The sequence below is a fragment of the Leuresthes tenuis genome, unplaced genomic scaffold (assembly GCF_036924035.1).
Source record: "Leuresthes tenuis unplaced genomic scaffold, fLeuTen1.0.hap1 SCAF_83, whole genome shotgun sequence".
NCBI lineage: Eukaryota > Metazoa > Chordata > Actinopteri > Atheriniformes > Atherinopsidae > Leuresthes > Leuresthes tenuis.
This window is the reverse complement of record NW_027325437.1, coordinates 23,566-50,062: the sequence shown is the minus strand read 5'-3', so window position 1 is coordinate 50,062 and position 26,497 is coordinate 23,566. Positions and strand designations below refer to the sequence as shown.

Sequence of the window (26,497 nt, the reverse complement as noted above, 5' to 3'; positions counted from 1 at the left end):
CTTTTGATCGGGTGTCGCATCAATATCTCTTTCAGGTGTTGCAGCAATCGAATAGGGCCCGATTGTTCCTACTTGGTGAGATTTGCTTGGTTGAGACGCTTGCTCCCCCCCCTTGCTCCTCGGCTGACCAAGTAGGAACAATCGGGCCCTATTCGATGGCTGCCTTGTCTTTTACTCTGTGCAAAAGACAAGGCAGCCACAAACACCACGGGAACACCGTATTGAGGCTTTGTTCTGACCACTCATTCGGTGTCACGTTTCTTTCAAGCAATTCTCCCGGTTAGCCCACACTCGGCTCGCTTCCAGAGCTGTGTTAAAGTCTACTTCGCATTCACTCTCTTTTCTCAGCAGATTAAAAGAAAGTTTCATCTTGGTCTCCCTGAAACTTCCATCCTGCACCGCTGTTTGCTTTTTCACAAGAGCAGAGAAGAGCGCACCGTTCCCAGCGGCACTGCAGTACTGGGTCGATGCTTGGAGTGAACGGAGCAAGCTTCTTTTTCAACTCCTATTCTTAAAAATCCATTTAATATGTAGTCCTCGTATAGAGGACACATTAAACTGATAAGAACAGATACTACACTTGATCTTAGCCAAAAGGCCGAGAAGCGATAACTGTCCACTGTTTCAGGTCCGAGGGCCCTTGCTGGCACAATGCGCACTTGTAGCAGTGTTCTTTTTATGGCCATAGGTGGCCAGAGTGTCACGTTGCACCTCCGCCCACCCGCTGCACTGAGCACTCTTCAGCCCTTTTAAATGGTATAACTTTGCACTCCCGCATGCTCCAGCAAGCACCATTCAAGCAACAACTTTGCACTCCAGCTTCGAACATCGGCAAAATCGCAACAAGTAAGGCGACTCTACTCAGAGAAGTCACTCTGCACAGTAACAAGATTTCTTTTGCACAGACAGAAAGGGCTTCACCCGCAAAGGTAAAGCCTGCCAAAAATAGAAACAACTCATTAGTGCTGCTCTCCACGAAAGTCTTTAGTAAAAGGCGAAAGACTTGTATGTTATGAAGAGAAACCAGAGTACGATTATCCGTCACTGCGGGAGCAGGGCATCAGGCTAGTTGCCATAGCCACCTTCCCCATGGTGAGCGTTGCTTGGTTGAAACGCTTGCCCCTGTGCAATCGACAAGGCAGCAACAAAAACACCACGGGAACACCGTATTGAGGCTTTGTTCTGACCGCTCATTCGGTGTCGCGTTTCTTTCAAGCAATTCTCCCGGTTAGCCCACACTCGGCTCGCTCCCAGAGCCGTGTTAAAGTCTACTTCGCATTCACTCTCTTTTCTCAGCAGACTCTTGGGATTTTATCTATAAAATGAATTCCTTCACTCAAACTATGTTAAAACTGCTTTGTCCTTCATATTTACCATGTCTAGAAAGATTTAAACAAAAAAAAAACAACGTTGTACTTTGCAGTAAAAGAAAGAGCAAATCTAAAGTTTCAGGAATCCGAGAATAAGCTTACTTTCATGAGTTCTTCACGATTTCGGATTTTGCTATAAAATGAATTCCTTCACTCAAACTAAATTAAAACTGCTAAACCGCTAATCTGTTACATGTAAGGCAGATGTCAAATTCACCGAAATAGGATCTAAGGGTATTCGGCCAATCGAGCTGTAGCAGCTTTGGTAAAAGAGTATAAGTTGAAGAGTTTGTGAATAAAGGTGTGCGCACACATAGTGAGCTGTAGGAAAATAGGCAGGGAGCAATGCCGGCTGGGGTATATGTTCTTGTATGTTGTCTGACTGTTTGATTAGAATGTCTTGTGTAAGTGTCCTGTTGAATGTTACATATTTGGGCTTTGACACTTCACGGTGGTTGTTAACTGTGTGGTGTGTCCTGAAATGTTATATGTTTGGGCTGTGTGACATGCTTAATGCTTGTCAGTAGCTACCCACTTATTCATATATAGCAACTGACAACATAAGAAGTCTGGACATACTTTGATAGTAGTTGTAGAAGTATCCTTATTGATAATAGATAAACTAATTCATAGTGATAGAACAGTAGATGAACAGGTGCCTGCACATGTCTCACGAAAATAAAATGGGTGTATGATTGCTGACGGCAGAGCAATACTGCCAAACTTATGAGTTCTTGTGGCAAACTTGATTCAGTGTCTTGACGTGTATACGCTGTTTCGCTGACTTGATTGTCACAAGAAACAAAGTGTGTTTGATAAGATCCGACCATTTTATTACGGGAGGATCAGTATGTATGGATTCTGATGTGACTGATAAACCCATTCGTATCGTAAGCATAATCTAATACGTGAGACAACGCCCTGGCACACAATCAAAAAAAAAAAGAGAGATCGGTTTTGTGTCCCCACAGTCCATAATGTAGAAAAGAGAGAAAAAAGCCTTTCTGATTTGGTGTGTGTTCTCACAGTGCAGAGTGTAGAGAAAAGAGAGAAAAGAAAGCCGTTTTGGTGTCACGGGTGTTGTAACTTACACACACACATTTCTGAATTGAGAAAGGAAATTATTTTAGAGGAAGCACTAGAGTTTAGATCCCACATTTGTTGATAGGCATTCATTTATTTCTTCACTTCTGATGAAGTTTCAACAATAAACAACAAACTTTGTATTATGAGAAAGAACCAGACTCATTCTTCAGGAATCCGAAAATAAGCTCTATTTTACGAGTTATGCACGAATTCGGATTCTCCTATAAAACCTTAACTCTAACCAAGTTAAGACTGCTTTGTCCTTCATATTTATTCATGTCTAATCAAGTTTCAACGATAAACAACGTTGTACTTTGTACTTCTTCAGCAATAAGCATCTCTCGACATATGACGAAATACAGATTTTGCTATAAAATTAATTCCTTCTATCAGCCTGACTCAAAACTGTTTGTCCTCCTTATTTATCCACTTCAAATCAAGTTTCAACAATTAAAAAAATGTTGTAGTTTGAGAAAAAACAACTTAATCTTAAGCAATCAGTAGGGTAAGAAAGGGTAAGAAAAGGTGCAAATGCCAACCATACATCACTAAAAGGTGGAGCGGAAGTATTCGGCTGCAAGTAGGTGCGAATGCCTGACAATGTATGATCAAAAGAGGGAGCGGAGGTTTTCGGCTGCAAGGTCTGAATGTCCAAACATAATTTGTAAAAACCGGGGAAGAAAAGGCTCGAAAGCCCGACTATACACCATCAAAAGCGGGAGCGGAGGTGTTCGGCTGCAAGTAGGTGTGAATGTTCGACCATAATTTGTAAAAAGCGGGTAAGAAAAGGTTCGAATGCCCGACTATATATTAACCAAAGCAGGAGGAGAGGTCTTCGGATAAGAGTGGGTGAGAATTTACAACCATAATCTATAAAATGCGGTGAAAAAAAAGGTGTGAATACCCCATAGAACACTAAAAGGTAGAGCGGAAGTGTTCGGCTGCAAGAAGGTGTGAATGTCTGACCATAGTTTGTAAAAAGCGGGTAAGAAAAGGTTCGAATGCCCGAACATACACCATCAAAAGAGGGAGCGGAGGTGTTCCGCTGTAAGACGGTGTGAATGTCCGATCATAGTTGGTAAAAAGCGGGTAAGAAAAGGTTAAAATACCCGACTGTACACAATCAAAAGAGGGAGCGGAGTTGTTCAGCTAAGAGAAGGTGTGAAAGTCCGACCATGGTTTGTAAAAAGCGGGTAAGAAAAGGTTCGTATGCCCGAATATACACTATCAAAACCGGAAGCGTAGGTGTTCGGCTGCAAGAAGGTGTGAACGTCCGACCAAGGTTTGTAAAAAAGCAGTTAAGAAAAGGTTCGAATATCTAACCAAACATAATCAAAAGCGGGAGCAGAGCTGTTCGACTGCAAGTAGGTGTGAATGTCAGAGAATAATTTGCAAAAAGCTGATGAAAAAGGGTGAGAAATCCCAACTATACACCATCAAATGCGGTAGCGGAGTTGTTCGGCTGTGAGTAGGTGTGATTCTCCAACCATAATTGCTGAAAAATGTGTTAGAAAAGGTAAGAATGCCGGTCCATACATCATCAAAAGCGGGAGAGGTGGTGTTCGGCTGCAAGTAGGTGTGAATGTCCATTAATAATTGCTTTAAAACATGAAAGAAAATTTTCGAATATCAAACCTTACATGATCAAAAGCGGGAGCAGAGGTGTTCCGCTGTAAGACGGTGTGAATGTCAAACCATAGTTGGTAAAAAGCGGGTAAGAAAAGGTTAAAATACCCGACTGTACACAATCAATAGCGGGAGCGGAGTTGTTCGGCTACAAGAAGGTGTGAAAGTCACACCATGGTTTGTAAAAATCGGGAAGAAAAGGCTCGAAAGCCCGACTATACACCATCAAAAAGAAGGTTTGAATGTCCATCAATAATTGCTTTAAAATAAGAAAGTAAATTTTCGAATATCAAACCGTACATGATCATAAGCGGGAGAGGAGGTGTTCCGCTGTAAGACGGTGTGAATGTCCATTAATAATTGCTTTAAAACATGAAAGAAAATTTTCGAATATCAAACCTTACATGATCATTAGCGGGAGAGGAGGTGTTCAGCTGCAAGAAGATGTGAATATCCACCCATAATTACTGAAAAATGGGTAGGAAAAGATGCGAATGTCCAACCATAAATCATCAAAAGCAGGAGTGGAGTTGTTCAGCTACAAGAAGGTATGAAAGTCCAACCATGGTTTGTAAAAAGCGGGTAAGAGAAGGTTCGAATACCTGAATATATACCATCAAAAGCGGAAGCGGGGGTGTTCGGCTGCAAGAAGGTGTGAAAGTCCGACCAAAGTTTGTAAAAAGCAGTTACGAAAAGGTTTGAATATCCAACCGAACATAATCAAAAGCGGGAGCAGAGCTGTTCGACTGCAAGTAGGTGTGAATGTCAGATCATAATTGCTGAAAAATGTGATAGAAAAGACTAGAATGCCGGACAATACATCATCAAAAGCGGGAGAGGTGGTTTTTCGGCTGCAAGTAGGTGTGAATGTCCAGCCATAATTACTCACAAACGGGGGAAGAAAAGGTAGTATTTCCAGACCACACATGATCAAAACAGGGAATGGAGGTGGTTCAGCTGCAAGGTGTGAATGTCTGACTAAAGTTTGTAAAAACCGTGTAAGACAAGGGGCGAATGCCCGACAATGTATGATCAAAAGAGGGAGCGGAGGTTTTCGGCTGCAAGGTCTGAATGTCCAACCATAATTTGTAAAAATGGGGGAAGAAAAGGCTCGAAAGCCCGACTATACACCATCAAAAGCGGGAGCAGAGGTGTTCAGGTGCAAGAAGGTCTGAATGTCCGACCAATAATTACTGAAAAATGGGTAAGAAAAGGTGCGAATGCCAAATCACACATCATCAAAAGCAGGAGCGGATGTGTTCGGCTACAAGAAGGTTTGAATGTCCAACCATAGTAAGTAATAGGTGGGTAAGAAAAGGCTCGAATGCCCGACTATACACCATCAAAAGCGGAAGCGGAGGTGTTCGGCTGCAAGACGGTGTGAACGTCCGACCAAAGTTTGTAAAAAGCATTAAGAAAATGTTCGAATATCCAACCAAACATAATCAAAAGCGGGAGCAGAGCTGTTCGACTGCAAGTAGGTGTGAATATCAGATCATAATTTGCAAAAAGCTGATGAGAAAGGGTGAGAATGCCCGACTATACACTATCAAATGTGGGAGCGGAGGTGTTCGTCTGTGAGTAGGTGTGAATGTCCGACCATAATTGCTGAAAAATGTGTTAGAAAAGGTAAGAATGCCGGACCATATATCATCAAAAGCGGGAGAGGTTGTGTTCGGCTGCAAGAAGGTGTGAATGTCCAGCCATAATTACTCACAAACGGGTAAGAAAAGGTACTATTGCCAGACCATATATGATCAAAACAGGGAGTGGAGGTGGTTCAGCTGCAAGAAGGTTTGAATGTCCGACTAAAGTTTGTAAAAAGCGGGTAAGACAAGATGTGAATGCCCGACAATGTATGATCAAAAGAGGAGCGGAGGTTTTCGGCTGCAAGAAGGTCTGAATGTCCACCCATAATTACTGAAAAATGGGTAAGAAAAGGTGCGAAAGCCCAACCGCACATGATCATAAGTGGATGAGAAGGTGTTCGACTGCAAGTAGGTGTGAATGTAAGATCATAATTTGTAAAAAGCGGGTAAGAAAAGGTAAGAATGCCCAACCATAAATTATCAAAAGCGGCAGCAGAGTTTCGGCTGGTATTTATCAATGTCTAGATAGATTTCAACAAAAAACAACGTTGTACTTTGCAGTAAAAGAAAGTGCAAATCAAAAGTTTTAGGAATCCGAGAATAAGCTTATTTTCATGAGTTCTGCACGATTTCGGATTTTATGTATAAAATGAATTCATTCACTCAAACCAAGTTAAAACTGCTTTTTCCTTCATATTTATCAATGTCTAGATCGACTTCAACAAAGAACAACATTGTATTTTGCAGTAGAAGAAAGAGCAAAACTGAAGGATCAGGAATCCGAGAATAAGCTTCTTTTCATACGTTCTGCATGATTTGGGATTTTATGTATAAAATGAATTCCTTCACTCAAACTAAGTTAACACTGCTTTGTCCTTCATATGTACCCATTTCTACATATATTTCAAGCATAAACTTCCTCATACTACCCTGAATGAGAAAGAACCACACTTGTGATTAAGCCATACGCCCCTTTTGAGGAGTTCTGCATGATTTGGGATTTTATCTATAAAATCAATTCCTTCACTCAAACTATGTTAAAACGGCTTTTACCTTCATATTTATCAATGTCTCGATAGATTTAAACAAAAAAAAAAACAACGTTGTACTTTGCAGTAAAAGAAAGAGCCAATCAAAAGTTTTAGGAATCCGAGAATAAGCTTATTTTCATGAGTTCTGCACGATTTCGGATTTTATGTATAAAATGAATTCATTCACTCAAACCAAGTTAAAACTGCTTTTTCCTTCATATTTATCAATGTCTCAATATATTTAAGCAAAAAAACAACGTTGTACTTTGCAATAAAAGAAAGAGCAAATCAAAAGTTTTAGGAATCCGAGAATAAGCTTATTTTCATGAGTTCTGCACGATTTCGGATTTTATGTATAAAATGAATTCATTCACTCAAACCAAGTTAAAACTGCTTTTTCCTTCATATTTATCAATGTCTAGATCGACTTCAACAAAGAACAACATTGTATTTTGCAGTAGAAGAAAGAGCAAAACTGAAGGATCAGGAATCCGAGAATAAGCTTATTTTCTTATGGGCAAGTGGGAACTGCTTTGTCCTTCATATTTATCAATGTGTATTTGGATTTCAACTTCTTCTACTGCATCTTCTTCACACCTTCTTGTAGCCGAACACTTCCGCTCCCGCTATTGATTGTGTACAGTCGGGTATTTTAACCTTTTCTTACCCGCTTTTTACCAACTATGGTCGGACATTCACACCGTCTTACAGCGGAACACCTCCGCTCCCGCTTTTTATGGTGTATAGTCGGGCATTCGAACCTTTTCTTACCCGCTATTTACAAACTATGGTAGGACATTCAAACCTTCGTGTATCCGAAAACCTCCGCTCTCTCTTTTGATCATACATTTTCGGACATTCGCACCTTTTCATACCCGCTTTTTACAAACCATGGTCGGACTGTCACACCTTCTTGTAGCCAAACACATCCGCTCCCGCTATTGATTGTGTACAGTCGGGTATTTTAACCTTTTCTTACCCTTATGATCATGTGCGGTTTGAGTTTCGAAAAGTTTCTTTCATGTTTTCTAGCAATTATTGATGGACATGTAGACCTTCTTGCAGCTGAACACCTCCGCTCCCGCTTTTGATCATACATTGTCAGGCATTCGCACTTTGTCTTACCCACTTTTTACAAACTTTAGTCGAACAGTCACACCATTTTGCAGCCGAACCCCATCTCTACCGCTTTTGATGATGTATGGTCCAGCATTCTTACCTTTTCTAACACATTCTTCAGCAATTATGGTCGGACATTCACACCTACTCAGAGCCGAACACCTCCGCTCCCGCATTTGATGGTCTATAGTCGGGCATTCTACAGCGGAAAAGACTCATTCTTATGTTTGGTTAGATATTCGAACCTTTTCTTAACTGCTTTTTACAAACTTTGGTCGGACGTTCACAATATCTTGCAGCCGAACACCTCCGCTTCCGCTTTTGATGGTGTATATTCGGGCATACGAACCTTTTCTTACCCGCTTTTTACAAACCAAGGTCGGACTTTCACACCTTCTCTTAGCTGAACAACTCCGCTCCCTCATTTGATTGTGTACAGTCGGGTAATTTAACCTTTTCTTACCCGCTTTTTACCATCTATGGTCGGACATTCACACCGTCTTACAGCGGAACACCTCCGCTCCCTCTTTTGATGATGTATGGTTAGGCATTCGCACCTTTTCTTACCCATTTTTCAGTAATTATGGTTGGACATTCAGACCTTCTTGCAGCCGAAAACCTCCACTCCCTCTTTTGATCATACATTGTCGGGCATTCGCACCTTTTCTTACCCGCTTTTTACAAACCATGGTCGGACTTTCACACCTTCTTGTAGCCGAACAACTCCGCTCCCGCTATTGATTGTGTACTGTCGGGTATTTTAACCTTTTCTTACCCGCTTTTTACCAACTATGGTTGGACATTCACACCGTCTTACAGCGGAACACCTCCGCTCCCTCTTTTGATGGTGTATGTTCGGGCACTCGAACCTTTTCTTACCCGCTTTTTACAAACTATGGTCAGACATTCAAACCTTCTTGTAGCGGAACACATCCACTCCTGCTTTTGATGATGGGTATTCAAACCTACTTGTTGCCCGCTTTTCATTAATTATGGGTGGACATACACACCTTGTCGCAGCCAAACACCTCCGCTCCCTGTTTTGATCATGTATGATTGGACATTCGCACCTTTTCTCACCCGCTTTTTACTATGGTCGGCCATTCACACCTTCCTCTCCACCATACTTGTATGGTGGGATATTCCCACCCACTTGCATCCGAAGACCTCCGCCCCCACTTTTGTTGATATTTAGTCGGTCATTCGCAGCTTACCCGCTTTTGGCAAACTATGGCCTTCTTGCAGCCAAACACCTCTGATTTCGCTTTTGATGATGTAAGGTTGGGCATTCAGACCTTGCTTCACCTGCTTTTCACCAAATATAGTCGAACAGTCACACCTTCTTGCAGCCGAACACTTCTGCTCCACCTTTTAGTGTTCTATGGGGTATTCACACCTTTTTTTTCACCGCATTTTATTGATTATGGTTGGAAATTCTCACCCACTCTTATCCGAAGACCTCTCCTCCTGCTTTTGTTAATATATAGTCGGGCATTCAAACCTTTTCTTACCCGCTTTTTACAAATTATGGTCGAACATTCACACCTACTTGCAGCCGAACACCTCCGCTCCCGCTTTTGATGGTGTATAGTCGGGCTTTCGAGCCTTTTCTTCCCCGGTTTTTACAAATTATGGTTGTACATTCAGACCTTGCAGCCGAAAACCTCCGCTCCCTCATTTGATCATACATTGTCAGGCATTCGCACCTTGTCTTACCCGCTTTTTATAAACTTTAGTCAGACATTCACACCTTGCAGCTGAACCACCTCCGCTCCCTGTTTTGATAATGTATGGTCTGGCAATACTACCTTTTTTTACCGGTTTGTGAGTAATTATGGCTGGACATTCACACCTACTTGCAGCCGAACACCACTTTTCCAGCTTTTGATGATGTATGGTCCGGCATTCTAGTCTTTTCTAACACATTTTTCAGCAATTATGGTTTGACATTCACACCTACTCACAGCCGAACACTTCCGCTCCCGCATTTGATGGTGTATAGTCGGGCATTCTCACCCTTTCTCATCAGCTTTTTGCAAATTATGATCTGACATTCACACCTACTTGCAGTCGAACAGCTCTGCTCCCGCTTTTGATTATGTTTGGTTGGATATTCGAAACTTTTCTTCACTGCTTTTTACAAACTTTGGTTGGACGTTCACACCTTCTTGCAGCCGAACACCTCCGCTTCCGCTTTTGATGGTATATATTCGGGCATTCGAACCTTTTCTTACCCGCTTTTTACAAACCATGGTCGGACGTTCACACCTTCTTGTAGCCGAACAACTCCGCTCCCGCTATTGATTGTGTACAGTCGGGTATTTTAACCTTTTCTTACCCGCTTTTTACCAACTATTGTTGGACATTCACACCGTCTTACAGCGGAACACCTCCGCTCCCTCTTTTGATGGTGTATGTTCGGGCATTCGAACCTTTTCTTACCCGCATTTTACGAACTATGGTCGGACATTCAAAACTTCTTTTAGCCGAACACATCCACTCCTGCTTTTGATGATGTATGGTTGAGCATTCGCACCTTTTCTTACCCATTTTTTACAAACTATGGTCGGACATTCACACCTTCTTGCAGCTGAACACCTCCTCTCCCGCTTATGATGATGTGTGCTTTGATATTCGAAAAATTTCTTTCATGTTTTCTAGCAATTATTGATGGACATTCAGACCTTCTTGCAGCTGAACACCTCCGCTCCCGCTTTTGATGATGTATAGTCGGGCTTTCGAGCCTTTTCTTCCCCGGTTTTTACAAAATTATTGTTGGACATTCAGACCTTCTTGCAGCCGAAAACCTCCGCTCCCTCTTTTGATCATACATTGTCGGGCATTCGCACCTTCTCTTACCCGCTTTTTACAAACCAGGGTCGGACTTTCACACCTTTTAGTAGCCAAACAACTCCGCTCCCGCTATTGATTGTGTACAGTCGGGTATTTTCACCTTTTCTTACCCGCTTTTTACCAACTATGGTCAGACATTCTTACCTTCTTACAGTGGAACACCTCCGCTCCCTCTTTTGATGGTGTATGTTCGGGCATTCTAACCTTTTCTTACCCGCTTTTTACAAACTATGGTCGGACATTAAAACCTTCTTGTAGCCGAACACATCCACTCCTGCTTTTGATGATGTATGGTTGGGCATTCGTACCTTTTCTTACCCATTTTGCAGTAATTATGGGTGGACATTCACACCTTTTTGCATTTTAACACCTCCTCTCCCGCTTATGATCATGTGCAGTTTGATATTCGAAAATTCTCTTCCATGTTTTCTAGCAATTATTGATGGACATTCAGACCTTCTTGCAGCTGAACACCTCCGCTCCAGCTGTTGATGGTGTATAGTCGGGCTTTCGAGCCTTTTCTTCCCCGATTTTTACAAATTATGGATGGACATTCAGACCTTCTTTCAGCTGAAAACCTCCGCTCCCTCTTTTGATCATACATTGTCGGGCATTCGCACCTTTTCTTACCTGCTTTTTCAATTCATGGTCGGACTTTGACACCTTTTAGTAGCGGAACAACTCTGCTCCCGCTATTGATTGTGTACAATAGGGTATTTTAACCTTTTCTTACCCGCTTTTTGCCAATTACTGTTGGACATTCCCACCTTCTTACAGCGGAACACCTCCGCTCCCTCCTTTGATGGTGTATGTTCGGGCATTCGAACCTTTTCTTACCCGCTTTTTACAAACTATGGTCAGACATTCAAACCTTCTTGTAGCCGAACACATCCACTCCTGCTTTTGATGATGGGTATTCAAACCTACTTGTTGCCCGCTTTTCATTAATTATGGGTGGACAAACACACCTTGTCGCAGCCAAACACCTCCGCTCCCTGTTAGGATCATGTATGGTTGGGCATTCGTACCTTTTCTTACCCATTTTGCAGTAATTATGGGTGGACATTCACACCTTCTTGCATTTGAACACCTCCTCTCCCGCTTATGATCATGTGCGGTTTGATATTCGAAAATTCTCTTCCATGTTTTCTAGCAATTATTGATGGACATTCAGACCTTCTTGCAGCTGAACACCTCCGCTCCAGCTGTTGATGGTGTATAGTCGGGCTTTCGAGCCTTTTCTTCCCAGATTTTTACAAAATATGGATGGACATTCAGACCTTGTTTCAGCCGAAAACCTCCGCTCCCTCTTTTGATCATACATTGTCGGGCATTCGCACCTTTTCTTACCCGCTTTTTACAAACCATGGCCGGACTTTCACACCTTTTAGTAGCGGAACAACTCTGCTCCCGCTATTGATTGTGTACAATCGGGTATTTTAACCTTTTCTTACCTGCTTTTTGCCAACTATGGTCGGACATTCACACCTTCTTACAGCGGAACACCTCCGCTCCCTCCTTTGATGGTGTATGTTCGGGCATTCGAACCTTTTCTTACCCGCTTTTTACAAACTATGGTCAGACATTCACACCTTCTTGCAGCCGAACACTTCCGCTCTACCTTTTAGTGTTCTATGGGGTATTCACACCTTTTTTTTCACCGCATTTTATAGATTATGGTTGTAAATTCTCACCCACTCTTATCCGAAGACCTCTCCTCCTGCTTTGGTTAATATATAGTCGGGCATTCGAACCTTTTCTTACCCGCTTTTTACAAATTATGGTCGAACATTCACACCTACTTGCAGCCGAACACCTCCGCTCCCGCTTTTGATGGTGTATAGTCGGGCTTTCGAGCCTTTTCTTCCCCGGTTTTTACAAATTATGGTTGGACATTCAGACCTTGCAGCCGAAAACCTCCGCTCCCTCTTTTGATCATACATTGTCAGGCATTCGCACCTACTTGCAGCCGAATACTTCCGCTCCACCTTTTAGTGATGTATGGTTGGCATTTGCACCTTTTCTTACCCTTTCTTACCCTACTGATTGCTTAAGATTAAGTTGTTTTTTCTCAAACTACAACATTTTTTTAATTGTTGAAACTTGATTTGAAGTGGATAAATAAGGAGGACAAACAGTTTTGAGTCAGGCTGATAGAAGGAATTAATTTTATAGCAAAATCTGTATTTCGTCATATGTCGAGAGATGCTTATTGCTGAAGAAGTACAAAGTACAACGTTGTTTATCGTTGAAACTTGATTAGACATGAATAAATATGAAGGACAAAGCAGTCTTAACTTGGTTAGAGTTAAGGTTTTATAGGAGAATCCGAATTCGTGCATAACTCGTAAAATAGAGCTTATTTTCGGATTCCTGAAGAATGAGTCTGGTTCTTTCTCATAATACAAAGTTTGTTGTTTATTGTTGAAACTTCATCAGAAGTGAAGAAATAAATGAATGCCTATCAACAAATGTGGGATCTAAACTCTAGTGCTTCCTCTAAAATAATTTCCTTTCTCAATTCAGAAATGTGTGTGTGTAAGTTACAACACCCGTGACACCAAAACGGCTTTCTTTTCTCTCTTTTCTCTACACTCTGCACTGTGAGAACACACACCAAATCAGAAAGGCTTTTTTCTCTCTTTTCTACATTATGGACTGTGGGGACACAAAACCGCTCTCTCTTTTTTTTTTTGATTGTGTGCCAGGGCGTTGTCTCACGTATTAGATTATGCTTACGATACGAATGGGTTTATCAGTCACATCAGAATCCATACATACTGATCCTCCCGTAATAAAATGGTCGGATCTTATCAAACACACTTTGTTTCTTGTGACAATCAAGTCAGCGAAACAGCGTATACACGTCAAGACACTGAATCAAGTTTGCCACAAGAACTCATAAGTTTGGCAGTATTGCTCTGCCGTCAGCAATCATACACCCATTTTATTTTCGTGAGACATGTGCAGGCACCTGTTCATCTACTGTTCTATCACTATGAATTAGTTTATCTATTATCAATAAGGATACTTCTACAACTACTATCAAAGTATGTCCAGACTTCTTATGTTGTCAGTTGCTATATATGAATAAGTGGGTAGCTACTGACAAGCATTAAGCATGTCACACAGCCCAAACATATAACATTTCAGGACACACCACACAGTTAACAACCACCGTGAAGTGTCAAAGCCCAAACATGTAACATTCAACAGGACACTTACACAACACATTCAAATCAAACAGTCAGACAACATACAAGAACATATACCCCAGCCGGCATTGCTCCCTGCCTATTTTCCTACAGCTCACTATGTGTGTGCACACCTTTATTCACAAACTCTTCAACTTATACTCTTTTACCGAAGCTGCTACAGCTCGATTGGCCGAATACCGAATAATCCTAATTCGGTGAATTTGACATCTGCCTTACATGTAACAGATTAGCGGTTTAGCAGTTTTAATTTAGTTTGAGTGAAGGAATTCATTTTATAGCAAAATCCGAAATCGTGAAGAACTCATGAAAGTAAGCTTATTCTCGGATTCCTGAAACTTTAGATTTGCTATTTCTTTTACTGCAAAGTACAACGTTGTTTTTTTTGTTTAAATCTTTCAAGACATGGTAAATATGAAGGACAAAGCAGTTTTAACATAGTTTGAGTGAAGGAATTCATTTTATTGATAAAATCCCAAGAGTCTGCTGAGAAAAGAGAGTGAATGCGAAGTAGACTTTAACACGGCTCTGGGAGCGAGCCGAGTGCGGGCTAACCGGGAGAATTGCTTGAAAGAAACGCGACACCGAATGAGCGGTCAGAACAAAGCCTCAATACGGTTTTCCCGTGGTGTTTTTGTTGCTGCCTTGTCTTTTGCACAGAGTAAAAGACAAGGCAGCCATCGAATAGGGCCCGACGTACAAGTACAAGTCTTTCACCTTTTACTAAAGACTTCTGTGGAGAGCAGCACTAATGAGTTGTTTCTATTTTTGGCAGGCTTTACCTTTGCGGGTGAAGCCCTTTCTGTCTGTGCAAAAGAAATCTTGTTACTGTGCAGAGTGACTTCTCTGAGTAGAGTCGCCTTACTTGTTGCGACTGTGCCGATGTTCGAAGCTGGAGTGCAAAGTTGTTGCTTGAATGGTGCTTGCTGGAGCGTGCGGGAGTGCAAAGTTATACCATTTAAAAGGGCTGAAGAGTGCTCAGTGCAGCGGGTGGGCGGAGGTGCAAAGTGACACTCTGGCCACCTATGGCCATAAAAAGAACAGGGGTGTTAGCGGACAAGTGCGCATTGTGCCAGGAAGGGCCCTCGGACGTGAACCAGTGTACAGTTGTCGCTTCTCGGCCTTTTGGCTAAGATCAAGTGTAGTATCTGTTCTTATCAGTTTAATATCTGATATGTCCTCTATACGAGGACTACATATTAAATGGATTTTTAGCAATAGGAGTTGAAAAAGTAGCTTGCTCCGTTCACTCCAAGCATTGACCCCGTACTGCAGTGCCGCTGGGAACGGTGCGCTCTTCTCTACTCTTGTGAAAAAGCAAACAGCGGTGCAGGATGCAAGTTTCAGGGAGCCTAAGATGAAACTTTCTGTTAGTCTGCTGAGAAAAGAGAGTGAATGCGATGTAGACTTTAACCCGGCTATGGGAGCGAGCCGAGTGTCGGCTAACCGGGAGAATTGCTTGAAAGAAACGCCATACCAAATGAGCGGTCTGAACAAAGCCTCAATACGGTGTTCCCGTTGTGTTTTTGTTGCTGCCGCTGTTTGCTTTTTCACAAGAGCGCACCTGTTGAGGGGGGCTCTGGGGGGGCCTGGGTGATGGTGGGTCTCAGGCCCGGGCTGCTGCGACTGGTGTGACCGGGTGGTTTGTTTGTTTGTTTTTTGTTGTTGTTTGTTTGTTTTTTGTAGAGGTCCTCCGGAGTGGGGTTGGGTTGAGTGGGGTGGGGCGGGATGGGTACCTTCTGGGGGTACAGTAGCTCCCAGAATATGGTCGCTGCAGGCCCCGAGCCTGGTGGACATCAGGCCCTCCTGTCCTGTGTTGGCTCCCTGGTAGCGGGGATGCCTATTGCAGCCAGTCCCTGGCTGCCCCCAGTGTATATCCCCATTCTCCCTTCTGGCTCCTGTACACAGCACACACTCACACATGAAGGGTTTTGGGGGCGTGTGTGTTCGGTGGGGTGTAGTGGACTCTGCAGTAGTTGCACTCTGCAGTTCCCACCCCTGTTTTAATTACACCTTAGACATTACTACTTATCAAACACACTCACACACACACATTAGGTCTTGGGGGGTGGTTACACTGAGTGGCATCTGGTGGGCGGGGCTCTTTGGGTATGTAGGCTGCCCAGAGGGCCACGCTCCCAGTTCTACAAGTTTGGCTGCCCCTCAATTTTAATTGCTCACTATTAGAAAATATTGAAGAGCCAGAAGGGTGAGGGGAGGGGTCTTCTTCGCACACCCCTGCTTCCTGGTTGCTGCTCGGGGCGGGAGGGGCCAGGAGGATTAATTAATTGTTCTGCTGGTTTGGGGTCTGTGGTGGCTGGGGGGCTGCTGGCCCCCTGGTGTGCCCGCTGCACTACACCCCAGCGGAGTCGAGGGAGGGAGGACGTGTGGATGTATGGGACATGAAAGTGTGTGTGGTAATGATTGGGCCTGGATCTTGGACTTGCTGTCGCCTGGCCTGCCTGTGCTTCTCCCGATGGGGGGGGCGGCGTGGCCTCTCTCCGCTGCTCGCGACTTCACCCACCTGTGGGCACGTCTTGACTCCCAGGGCACTTGGCCAGGGGTGCTGGGGCAGGCGCTGACCCACTGTGTGGCTGTCTGGGGCGCTTGGCCCTCCTGGGTATTGGGTGGGGCCTCTGTCGGGGGGTTTGGGGGCGCTCGGGCTCCTGGGGCCCGGATCCAGTGCACGGCCCATGTCTGGGCGGCTGGGGCCTGGCGACGTCGGTGGGCTGTTGCCCCTGGCTCCCGGAGGGCCTCTGCCCTATGCTTATGGGGGCTCTTTCCGGGGGCTTCCTCTGCAGTCTTCTGGGTGGATGCGTGGTTGCCCCTGCGGTGGGCTTCCTGGGTTCTGTGCTCTGTGGGGGCTGCTGGTGGCCTGGGTCTTGTGGCCCTCTCTGCCTGCTTCTGATTGCTTGGGGGGGCTGTGGATTGTGGCCCTGTACGCTTATACACTCATAACTAAGCACGGTTATCATGTAGGTCCTGTGCCATGGGTGTTGCATGTTCTCACACACACACAACCACATTCATTAGTCCAGTAGTATGGTCGCTAAGCAGTTGATGTATTATCATGTCGTCTCAGGTCATCTATATCCACAGCTGTGTTGTATGCGATGTATGTTCTGTTTTTCTCTTCTTTCCTCTTCTTCTTTCCTTGTCCCCCGGTCCGGTTCAGTTCTATTACATGTCATATATTGTAAACAGAAATAAATAAATGGGCATCAAGGGGAGCTTTACATTTATAAAACTTCCCTTGGCAAAGCAAATCTGTTTGGCATCAAAGGTATTCAGACTACAATTCTGCTGCCATAATGCTGAACACGATAAGGGGAAAAAAAAAAAAAGTAAAGAAGACAGTTCTGCCGAAAGCCAGGGACTAGACCTGTTCTAAGTTCTGTACTTTTTAAAAGGGAGCCAACACAGGACAGGAGGGCCTGATGTCCACCAGGCTCGGGGCCTGCAGCGACCATATTCTGGGAGCTACTGTACCCCCAGAAGGTACCCATCCCGCCCCACCCCACTCAACCCAACCCCACTCCGGAGGACCTCTACAAAAAACAAACAAACAACAACAAAAAACATACAAACAAACCACCCGGTCACACCAGTCGCAGCAGCCCGGGCCTGAGACCCACCATCACCCAGGCCCCCCCAGGCCCCCCCTCAACAGGTGCGCTCTTGTGAAAAAGCAAACAGCGGCAGCAACAAAAACACAACGGGAACACCGTATTGAGGCTTTGTTCTGACCGCTCATTTGGTATGGCGTTTCTTTCAAGCAATTCTCCCGGTTAGCCCGCACTCGACTCGCTCCCAGAGCCGTGTTAAAGTCTACTTCGCATTCACTCTCTTTTCTCAGCAGACTAAAAGAAAGTTTCATCTTGGGCTCCCTGAAACTTGCATCCTGCACCGCTGTTTGCTTTTTCACAAGAGTAGAGAAGAGCGCACCGTTCCCAGCGGCACTGCAGTACGGGGTCAATGCTTGGAGTGAACGGAGCAAGCTACTTTTTCAACTCCTATTGCTAAAAATCCATTTAATATGTAGTCCTCGTATAGAGGACATATCAGATATTAAACTGATAAGAACAGATACTACACTTGATCTTAGCCAAAAGGCCGAGAAGCGACAACTGTCCACTGGTTCACGTCCGAGGGCCCTTCCTGGCACAATGCGCACTTGTCCGCTAACACCCCTGTTCTTTTTATGGCCATAGGTGGCCAGAGTGTCACTTTGCACCTCCGCCCACCTGCTGCACTGAGCACTCTTCAGCCCTTTTAAATGGTATAACTTTGCACTCCCGCACGCTCCAGCAAGCACCATTCAAGCAACAACTTTGCACTCCAGCTTCGAACATCGGCACAGTCGCAACAAGTAAGGCGACTCTACTCAGAGAAGTCACTCTGCACAGTAACAAGATTTCTTTTGCACAGACAGAAAGGGCTTCACCCGCAAAGGTAAAGCCTGCCAAAAATAGAAACAACTCATTAGTGCTGCTCTCCACAGAAGTCTTTAGTAAAAGGCGAAAGACTTGTACGTTATGAAGAGAAACCAGAGTACGATTATCCGTCACTGCGGGAGCAGGGCATCAGGCTAGTTGGCATAGCCACCTTCCCCATGGTGAGCTTTGCTTGGTTGAGACGTTTGCCCCCCCCCCCCCCCCCTTGCTCCTCGGCTGACCAAGTAGGAACAATCGGGCCCTATTCGATGGCTGCCTTGTCTTTTACTCTGTGCAAAAGACAAGGCAGCAACAAAAACACCACGGGAAAACCGTATTGAGGCTTTGTTCTGACCGCTCATTCGGTGTCGCGTTTCTTTCAAGCAATTCTCCCGGTTAGCCCGCACTCGGCTCGCTCCCAGAGCCGTGTTAAAGTCTACTTCGCATTCACTCTCTTTTCTCAGCAGACTTTTGGGATTTTATCAATAAAATGAATTCCTTCACTCAAACTATGTTAAAACTGCTTTGTCCTTCATATTTACCATGTCTTGAAAGATTTAAACAAAAAAACCAACGTTGTACTTTGCAGTAAAAGAAATAGCAAATCTAAAGTTTCAGGAATCCGAGAATAAGCTTACTTTCATGAGTTCTTCACGATTTCGGATTTTGCTATAAAATGAATTCCTTCACTCAAACTAAATTAAAACTGCTAAACCGCTAATCTGTTACATGTAAGGCAGATGTCAAATTCACCGAATTAGGATTATTCGGTATTCGGCCAATCGAGCTGTAGCAGCTTCGGTAAAAGAGTATAAGTTGAAGAGTTTGTGAATAAAGGTGTGCGCACACATGGTGAGCTGTAGGAAAATAGGCAGGGAGCAATGCCGACTGGGGTATATGTTCTTGTATGTTGTCTGACTGTTTGATTTGAATGTGTTGTGTAAGTGTCCTGTTGAATGTTACATGTCTGGGCTTTGACACGCTTCACTGTGGTTGTTAACTGTGTGGTGTGTCCTGAAATGTTATATGTTTGGGCTGTGTGACATGCTTAATGCTTCTCAGTAGCTACCCACTTATTCATATATAGCAACTGACAACGTAAGAAGTCCGGACATACTTTGATAGAGTAGTTGTAGAAGTATCCTTATTGATAATAGATAAACTAATTCATAGTGATAGAACAGTAGATGAACAGGTGCCTGCACATGTCTCACGAAAATAAAATTGATGTATGATTGCTGACGGCAGAGCAATACTGCCAAACTTATGAGTTCTTGTGGCAAACTTGATTCAGTGTCTTGACGTGTATACGCTGTTTCGCTGACTTGATTGTCACAAGAAACAAAGTGTGTTTGATAAGATCCGACCATTTTATTACGGGAGGATCAGTATGTATGGATTCTGATGTGACTGATAAAACCCATTCGTATCTTAAGCACAATCTAATACGTGAGACAACGCCCTGGCACACGATAAAAAAAAAAAGAGAGAGCGGTTTGGTGTCCCCACAGTCCATAATGTAGAAAAGAGAGAAAAAAGCCTTTCTGATTTGGTGTGTGTGCTCACAGTGCAGAGTGTAGAGAAAAGAAAGCCGTTTTGGTGTCACGGGTGTTGTGACTTACACACACACATTTCTAAATTGAGAAAGGAAATTATTTTAGAGGAAGCACTAGAGTTTAGATCCAACATTTGTTGATAGGCATTCATTTATTTCTTCACTTCTGATAAAAATGATAAGACTGACCTAAAGAATTGGAGGCCCATCACACTTTTAAACTTTGACTGTAAACTTTTTAGCAAGGTTTTAACGACACGGATGTCCTCTGTTTTAGAGGAGGTAATTCACCCAGACCAGGCTTGTGCCATCTCAGAGAGACAACTCACCGACAGCCTCGTACTGATTCGAGACATCATTGATTACGCTAGAGACAGAAACACCCGGCTTGTCATCTTAAATTTAGACTTTGAAAAAGCTTTTGATCGGGTGTCGCATCAATATCTCTTTCAGGTGTTGCAGCAATCGAATAGGGCCCGATTGTTCCTACTTGGTGAGATTTGCTTGGTTGAGACGCTTGCTCCCCCCCCTTGCTCCTCGGCTGACCAAGTAGGAACAATCGGGCCCTATTCGATGGCTGCCTTGTCTTTTACTCTGTGCAAAAGACAAGGCAGCCACAAACACCACGGGAACACCGTATTGAGGCTTTGTTCTGACCACTCATTCGGTGTCACGTTTCTTTCAAGCAATTCTCCCGGTTAGCCCACACTCGGCTCGCTTCCAGAGCTGTGTTAAAGTCTACTTCGCATTCACTCTCTTTTCTCAGCAGATTAAAAGAAAGTTTCATCTTGGGCTCCCTGAAACTTGCATCCTGCACCGCTGTTTGCTTTTTCACAAGAGTAGAGAAGAGCGCACCGTTCCCAGCGGCACTGCAGTACGGGGTCAATGCTTGGAGTGAACGGAGCAAGCTACTTTTTCAACTCCTATTGCTAAAAATCCATTTAATATGTAGTCCTCGTATAGAGGACATATCAGATATTAAACTGATAAGAACAGATACTACACTTGATCTTAGCCAAAAGGCCGAGAAGCGACAACTGTCCACTGGTTCACGTCCGAGGGCCCTTCCTGGCACAATGCGCACTTGTCCGCTAACACCCCTGTTCTTTTTATGGCCATAGGTGGCCAGAGTGTCACTTTGCACCTCCGCCCACCTGCTGCACTGAGCACTCTTCAGCCCTTTTAAATGGTATAACTTTGCACTCCCGCACGCTCCAGCAAGCACCATTCAAGCAACAACTTTGCACTCCAGCTTCGAACATCGGCACAGTCGCAACAAGTAAGGCGACTCTACTCAGAGAAGTCACTCTGCACAGTAACAAGATTTCTTTTGCACAGACAGAAAGGGCTTCACCCGCAAAGGTAAAGCCTGCCAAAAATAGAAACAACTCATTAGTGCTGCTCTCCACAGAAGTCTTTAGTAAAAGGCGAAAGACTTGTACGTTATGAAGAGAAACCAGAGTACGATAATCCGTCACTGCGGGAGCAGGGCATCAGGCTAGTTGGCATAGCCACCTTCCCCATGGTGAGCTTTGCTTGGTTGAGACGCTTGCCCCCCCCCCCCCCCCCCCCCCCCCCCCCTTGCTCCTCGGCTGACCAAGTAGGAACAATCGGGCCCTATTCGATGGCTGCCTTGTCTTTTACTCTGTGCAAAAGACAAGGCAGCAACAAAAACACCACGGGAAAACCGTATTGAGGCTTTGTTCTGACCGCTCATTCGGTGTCGCGTTTCTTTCAAGCAATTCTCCCGGTTAGCCCGCACTCGGCTCGCTCCCAGAGCCGTGTTAAAGTCTACTTCGCATTCACTCTCTTTTCTCAGCAGACTTTTGGGATTTTATCAATAAAATGAATTCCTTCACTCAAACTATGTTAAAACTGCTTTGTCCTTCATATTTACCATGTCTTGAAAGATTTAAACAAAAAAACCAACGTTGTACTTTGCAGTAAAAGAAATAGCAAATCTAAAGTTTCAGGAATCCGAGAATAAGCTTACTTTCATGAGTTCTTCACGATTTCGGATTTTGCTATAAAATGAATTCCTTCACTCAAACTAAATTAAAACTGCTAAACCGCTAATCTGTTACATGTAAGGCAGATGTCAAATTCACCGAATTAGGATTATTCGGTATTCGGCCAATCGAGCTGTAGCAGCTTCGGTAAAAGAGTATAAGTTGAAGAGTTTGTGAATAAAGGTGTGCGCACACATGGTGAGCTGTAGGAAAATAGGCAGGGAGCAATGCCGACTGGGGTATATGTTCTTGTATGTTGTCTGACTGTTTGATTTGAATGTGTTGTGTAAGTGTCCTGTTGAATGTTACATGTCTGGGCTTTGACACGCTTCACTGTGGTTGTTAACTGTGTGGTGTGTCCTGAAATGTTATATGTTTGGGCTGTGTGACATGCTTAATGCTTCTCAGTAGCTACCCACTTATTCATATATAGCAACTGACAACGTAAGAAGTCCGGACATACTTTGATAGAGTAGTTGTAGAAGTATCCTTATTGATAATAGATAAACTAATTCATAGTGATAGAACAGTAGATGAACAGGTGCCTGCACATGTCTCACGAAAATAAAATTGATGTATGATTGCTGACGGCAGAGCAATACTGCCAAACTTATGAGTTCTTGTGGCAAACTTGATTCAGTGTCTTGACGTGTATACGCTGTTTCGCTGACTTGATTGTCACAAGAAACAAAGTGTGTTTGATAAGATCCGACCATTTTATTACGGGAGGATCAGTATGTATGGATTCTGATGTGACTGATAAAACCCATTCGTATCTTAAGCACAATCTAATACGTGAGACAACGCCCTGGCACACGATAAAAAAAAAAAGAGAGAGCGGTTTGGTGTCCCCACAGTCCATAATGTAGAAAAGAGAGAAAAAAGCCTTTCTGATTTGGTGTGTGTGCTCACAGTGCAGAGTGTAGAGAAAAGAAAGCCGTTTTGGTGTCACGGGTGTTGTGACTTACACACACACATTTCTAAATTGAGAAAGGAAATTATTTTAGAGGAAGCACTAGAGTTTAGATCCAACATTTGTTGATAGGCATTCATTTATTTCTTCACTTCTGATAAAAATGATAAGACTGACCTAAAGAATTGGAGGCCCATCACACTTTTAAACTTTGACTGTAAACTTTTTAGCAAGGTTTTAACGACACGGATGTCCTCTGTTTTAGAGGAGGTAATTCACCCAGACCAGGCTTGTGCCATCTCAGAGAGACAACTCACCGACAGCCTCGTACTGATTCGAGACATCATTGATTACGCTAGAGACAGAAACACCCGGCTTGTCATCTTAAATTTAGACTTTGAAAAAGCTTTTGATCGGGTGTCGCATCAATATCTCTTTCAGGTGTTGCAGCAATCGAATAGGGCCCGATTGTTCCTACTTGGTGAGATTTGCTTGGTTGAGACGCTTGCTCCCCCCCCTTGCTCCTCGGCTGACCAAGTAGGAACAATCGGGCCCTATTCGATGGCTGCCTTGTCTTTTACTCTGTGCAAAAGACAAGGCAGCCACAAACACCACGGGAACACCGTATTGAGGCTTTGTTCTGACCACTCATTCGGTGTCACGTTTCTTTCAAGCAATTCTCCCGGTTAGCCCACACTCGGCTCGCTTCCAGAGCTGTGTTAAAGTCTACTTCGCATTCACTCTCTTTTCTCAGCAGATTAAAAGAAAGTTTCATCTTGGTCTCCCTGAAACTTCCATCCTGCACCGCTGTTTGCTTTTTCACAAGAGCAGAGAAGAGCGCACCGTTCCCAGCGGCACTGCAGTACTGGGTCGATGCTTGGAGTGAACGGAGCAAGCTTCTTTTTCAACTCCTATTCTTAAAAATCCATTTAATATGTAGTCCTCGTATAGAGGACACATTAAACTGATAAGAACAGATACTACACTTGATCTTAGCCAAAAGGCCGAGAAGCGATAACTGTCCACTGTTTCAGGTCCGAGGGCCCTTGCTGGCACAATGCGCACTTGTAGCAGTGTTCTTTTTATGGCCATAGGTGGCCAGAGTGTCACGTTGCACCTCCGCCCACCCGCTGCACTGAGCACTCTTCAGCCCTTTTAAATGGTATAACTTTGCACTCCCGCATGCTCCAGCAAGCACCATTCAAGCAACAACTTTGCACTCCAGCTTCGAACATCGGCAAAATCGCAACAAGTAAGGCGACTCTACTCAGAGAAGTCACTCTGCACAGTAACAAGATTTCTTTTGCACAGACAGAAAGGGCTTCACCCGCAAAGGTAAAGCCTGCCAAAAATAGAAACAACTCATTAGTGCTGCTCTCCACGAAAGTCTTTAGTAAAAGGCGAAAGACTTGTATGTTATGAAGAGAAACCAGAGTACGATTATCCGTCACTGCGGGAGCAGGGCATCAGGCTAGTTGCCATAGCCACCTTCCCCATGGTGAGCGTTGCTTGGTTGAAACGCTTGCCCCTGTGCAATCGACAAGGCAGCAACAAAAACACCACGGGAACACCGTATTGAGGCTTTGTTCTGACCGCTCATTCGGTGTCGCGTTTCTTTCAAGCAATTCTCCCGGTTAGCCCACACTCGGCTCGCTCCCAGAGCCGTGTTAAAGTCTACTTCGCATTCACTCTCTTTTCTCAGCAGACTCTTGGGATTTTATCTATAAAATGAATTCCTTCACTCAAACTATGTTAAAACTGCTTTGTCCTTCATATTTACCATGTCTAGAAAGATTTAAACAAAAAAAAAACAACGTTGTACTTTGCAGTAAAAGAAAGAGCAAATCTAAAGTTTCAGGAATCCGAGAATAAGCTTACTTTCATGAGTTCTTCACGATTTCGGATTTTGCTATAAAATGAATTCCTTCACTCAAACTAAATTAAAACTGCTAAACCGCTAATCTGTTACATGTAAGGCAGATGTCAAATTCACCGAAATAGGATCTAAGGGTATTCGGCCAATCGAGCTGTAGCAGCTTTGGTAAAAGAGTATAAGTTGAAGAGTTTGTGAATAAAGGTGTGCGCACACATAGTGAGCTGTAGGAAAATAGGCAGGGAGCAATGCCGGCTGGGGTATATGTTCTTGTATGTTGTCTGACTGTTTGATTAGAATGTCTTGTGTAAGTGTCCTGTTGAATGTTACATATTTGGGCTTTGACACTTCACGGTGGTTGTTAACTGTGTGGTGTGTCCTGAAATGTTATATGTTTGGGCTGTGTGACATGCTTAATGCTTGTCAGTAGCTACCCACTTATTCATATATAGCAACTGACAACATAAGAAGTCTGGACATACTTTGATAGTAGTTGTAGAAGTATCCTTATTGATAATAGATAAACTAATTCATAGTGATAGAACAGTAGATGAACAGGTGCCTGCACATGTCTCACGAAAATAAAATGGGTGTATGATTGCTGACGGCAGAGCAATACTGCCAAACTTATGAGTTCTTGTGGCAAACTTGATTCAGTGTCTTGACGTGTATACGCTGTTTCGCTGACTTGATTGTCACAAGAAACAAAGTGTGTTTGATAAGATCCGACCATTTTATTACGGGAGGATCAGTATGTATGGATTCTGATGTGACTGATAAACCCATTCGTATCGTAAGCATAATCTAATACGTGAGACAACGCCCTGGCACACAATCAAAAAAAAAAAGAGAGATCGGTTTTGTGTCCCCACAGTCCATAATGTAGAAAAGAGAGAAAAAAGCCTTTCTGATTTGGTGTGTGTTCTCACAGTGCAGAGTGTAGAGAAAAGAGAGAAAAGAAAGCCGTTTTGGTGTCACGGGTGTTGTAACTTACACACACACATTTCTGAATTGAGAAAGGAAATTATTTTAGAGGAAGCACTAGAGTTTAGATCCCACATTTGTTGATAGGCATTCATTTATTTCTTCACTTCTGATGAAGTTTCAACAATAAACAACAAACTTTGTATTATGAGAAAGAACCAGACTCATTCTTCAGGAATCCGAAAATAAGCTCTATTTTACGAGTTATGCACGAATTCGGATTCTCCTATAAAACCTTAACTCTAACCAAGTTAAGACTGCTTTGTCCTTCATATTTATTCATGTCTAATCAAGTTTCAACGATAAACAACGTTGTACTTTGTACTTCTTCAGCAATAAGCATCTCTCGACATATGACGAAATACAGATTTTGCTATAAAATTAATTCCTTCTATCAGCCTGACTCAAAACTGTTTGTCCTCCTTATTTATCCACTTCAAATCAAGTTTCAACAATTAAAAAAATGTTGTAGTTTGAGAAAAAACAACTTAATCTTAAGCAATCAGTAGGGTAAGAAAGGGTAAGAAAAGGTGCAAATGCCAACCATACATCACTAAAAGGTGGAGCGGAAGTATTCGGCTGCAAGTAGGTGCGAATGCCTGACGATGTATGATCAAAAGAGGGAGCGGAGGTTTTCGGCTGCAAGGTCTGAATGTCCAACCATAATTTGTAAAAACCGGGGAAGAAAAGGCTCGAAAGCCCGACTATACACCATCAAAAGCGGGAGCGGAGGTGTTCGGCTGCAAGTAGGTGTGAATGTTCGACCATAATTTGTAAAAAGCGGGTAAGAAAAGGTTCGAATGCCCGACTATATATTAACCAAAGCAGGAGGAGAGGTCTT

At 43.5% G+C, this 26,497-nt stretch overlaps 9 non-coding genes and 1 pseudogene across 9 annotated transcripts; 2 read left to right on the top strand and 8 right to left on the bottom strand.

The window, feature by feature from the left end:
- Positions 1-426: 426 nt before the first annotated feature.
- Positions 427-610, bottom strand: LOC140286310 (U2 spliceosomal RNA). The gene has a single exon (XR_011911149.1). It is a non-coding gene; the product is annotated as a U2 spliceosomal RNA (small nuclear RNA).
- A 308-nt stretch (positions 611-918) lies between these two features.
- Positions 919-1,032, bottom strand: LOC140286335 (U5 spliceosomal RNA). The gene has a single exon (XR_011911172.1). It is a non-coding gene; the product is annotated as a U5 spliceosomal RNA (small nuclear RNA).
- A 13,523-nt stretch (positions 1,033-14,555) lies between these two features.
- On the top strand, positions 14,556-14,682 carry LOC140286348 (U5 spliceosomal RNA; annotated as a pseudogene).
- A 316-nt stretch (positions 14,683-14,998) lies between these two features.
- LOC140286332 (U2 spliceosomal RNA) lies at positions 14,999-15,189 on the top strand. Its single transcript, XR_011911169.1, has one exon. It is a non-coding gene; the product is annotated as a U2 spliceosomal RNA (small nuclear RNA).
- Positions 15,190-17,823: 2,634 nt separating this feature from the next.
- On the bottom strand, positions 17,824-18,014 carry LOC140286319 (U2 spliceosomal RNA). The gene has a single exon (XR_011911158.1). It is a non-coding gene; the product is annotated as a U2 spliceosomal RNA (small nuclear RNA).
- Positions 18,015-18,330: 316 nt separating this feature from the next.
- On the bottom strand, positions 18,331-18,444 carry LOC140286325 (U5 spliceosomal RNA). The gene has a single exon (XR_011911163.1). It is a non-coding gene; the product is annotated as a U5 spliceosomal RNA (small nuclear RNA).
- Positions 18,445-20,721: 2,277 nt separating this feature from the next.
- On the bottom strand, positions 20,722-20,912 carry LOC140286307 (U2 spliceosomal RNA). Its single transcript, XR_011911147.1, has one exon. It is a non-coding gene; the product is annotated as a U2 spliceosomal RNA (small nuclear RNA).
- Positions 20,913-21,228: 316 nt separating this feature from the next.
- On the bottom strand, positions 21,229-21,342 carry LOC140286324 (U5 spliceosomal RNA). The gene has a single exon (XR_011911162.1). It is a non-coding gene; the product is annotated as a U5 spliceosomal RNA (small nuclear RNA).
- Positions 21,343-23,631: 2,289 nt separating this feature from the next.
- Positions 23,632-23,815, bottom strand: LOC140286308 (U2 spliceosomal RNA). The gene has a single exon (XR_011911148.1). It is a non-coding gene; the product is annotated as a U2 spliceosomal RNA (small nuclear RNA).
- Positions 23,816-24,123: 308 nt separating this feature from the next.
- On the bottom strand, positions 24,124-24,237 carry LOC140286334 (U5 spliceosomal RNA). Its single transcript, XR_011911171.1, has one exon. It is a non-coding gene; the product is annotated as a U5 spliceosomal RNA (small nuclear RNA).
- Positions 24,238-26,497: the final 2,260 nt, after the last annotated feature.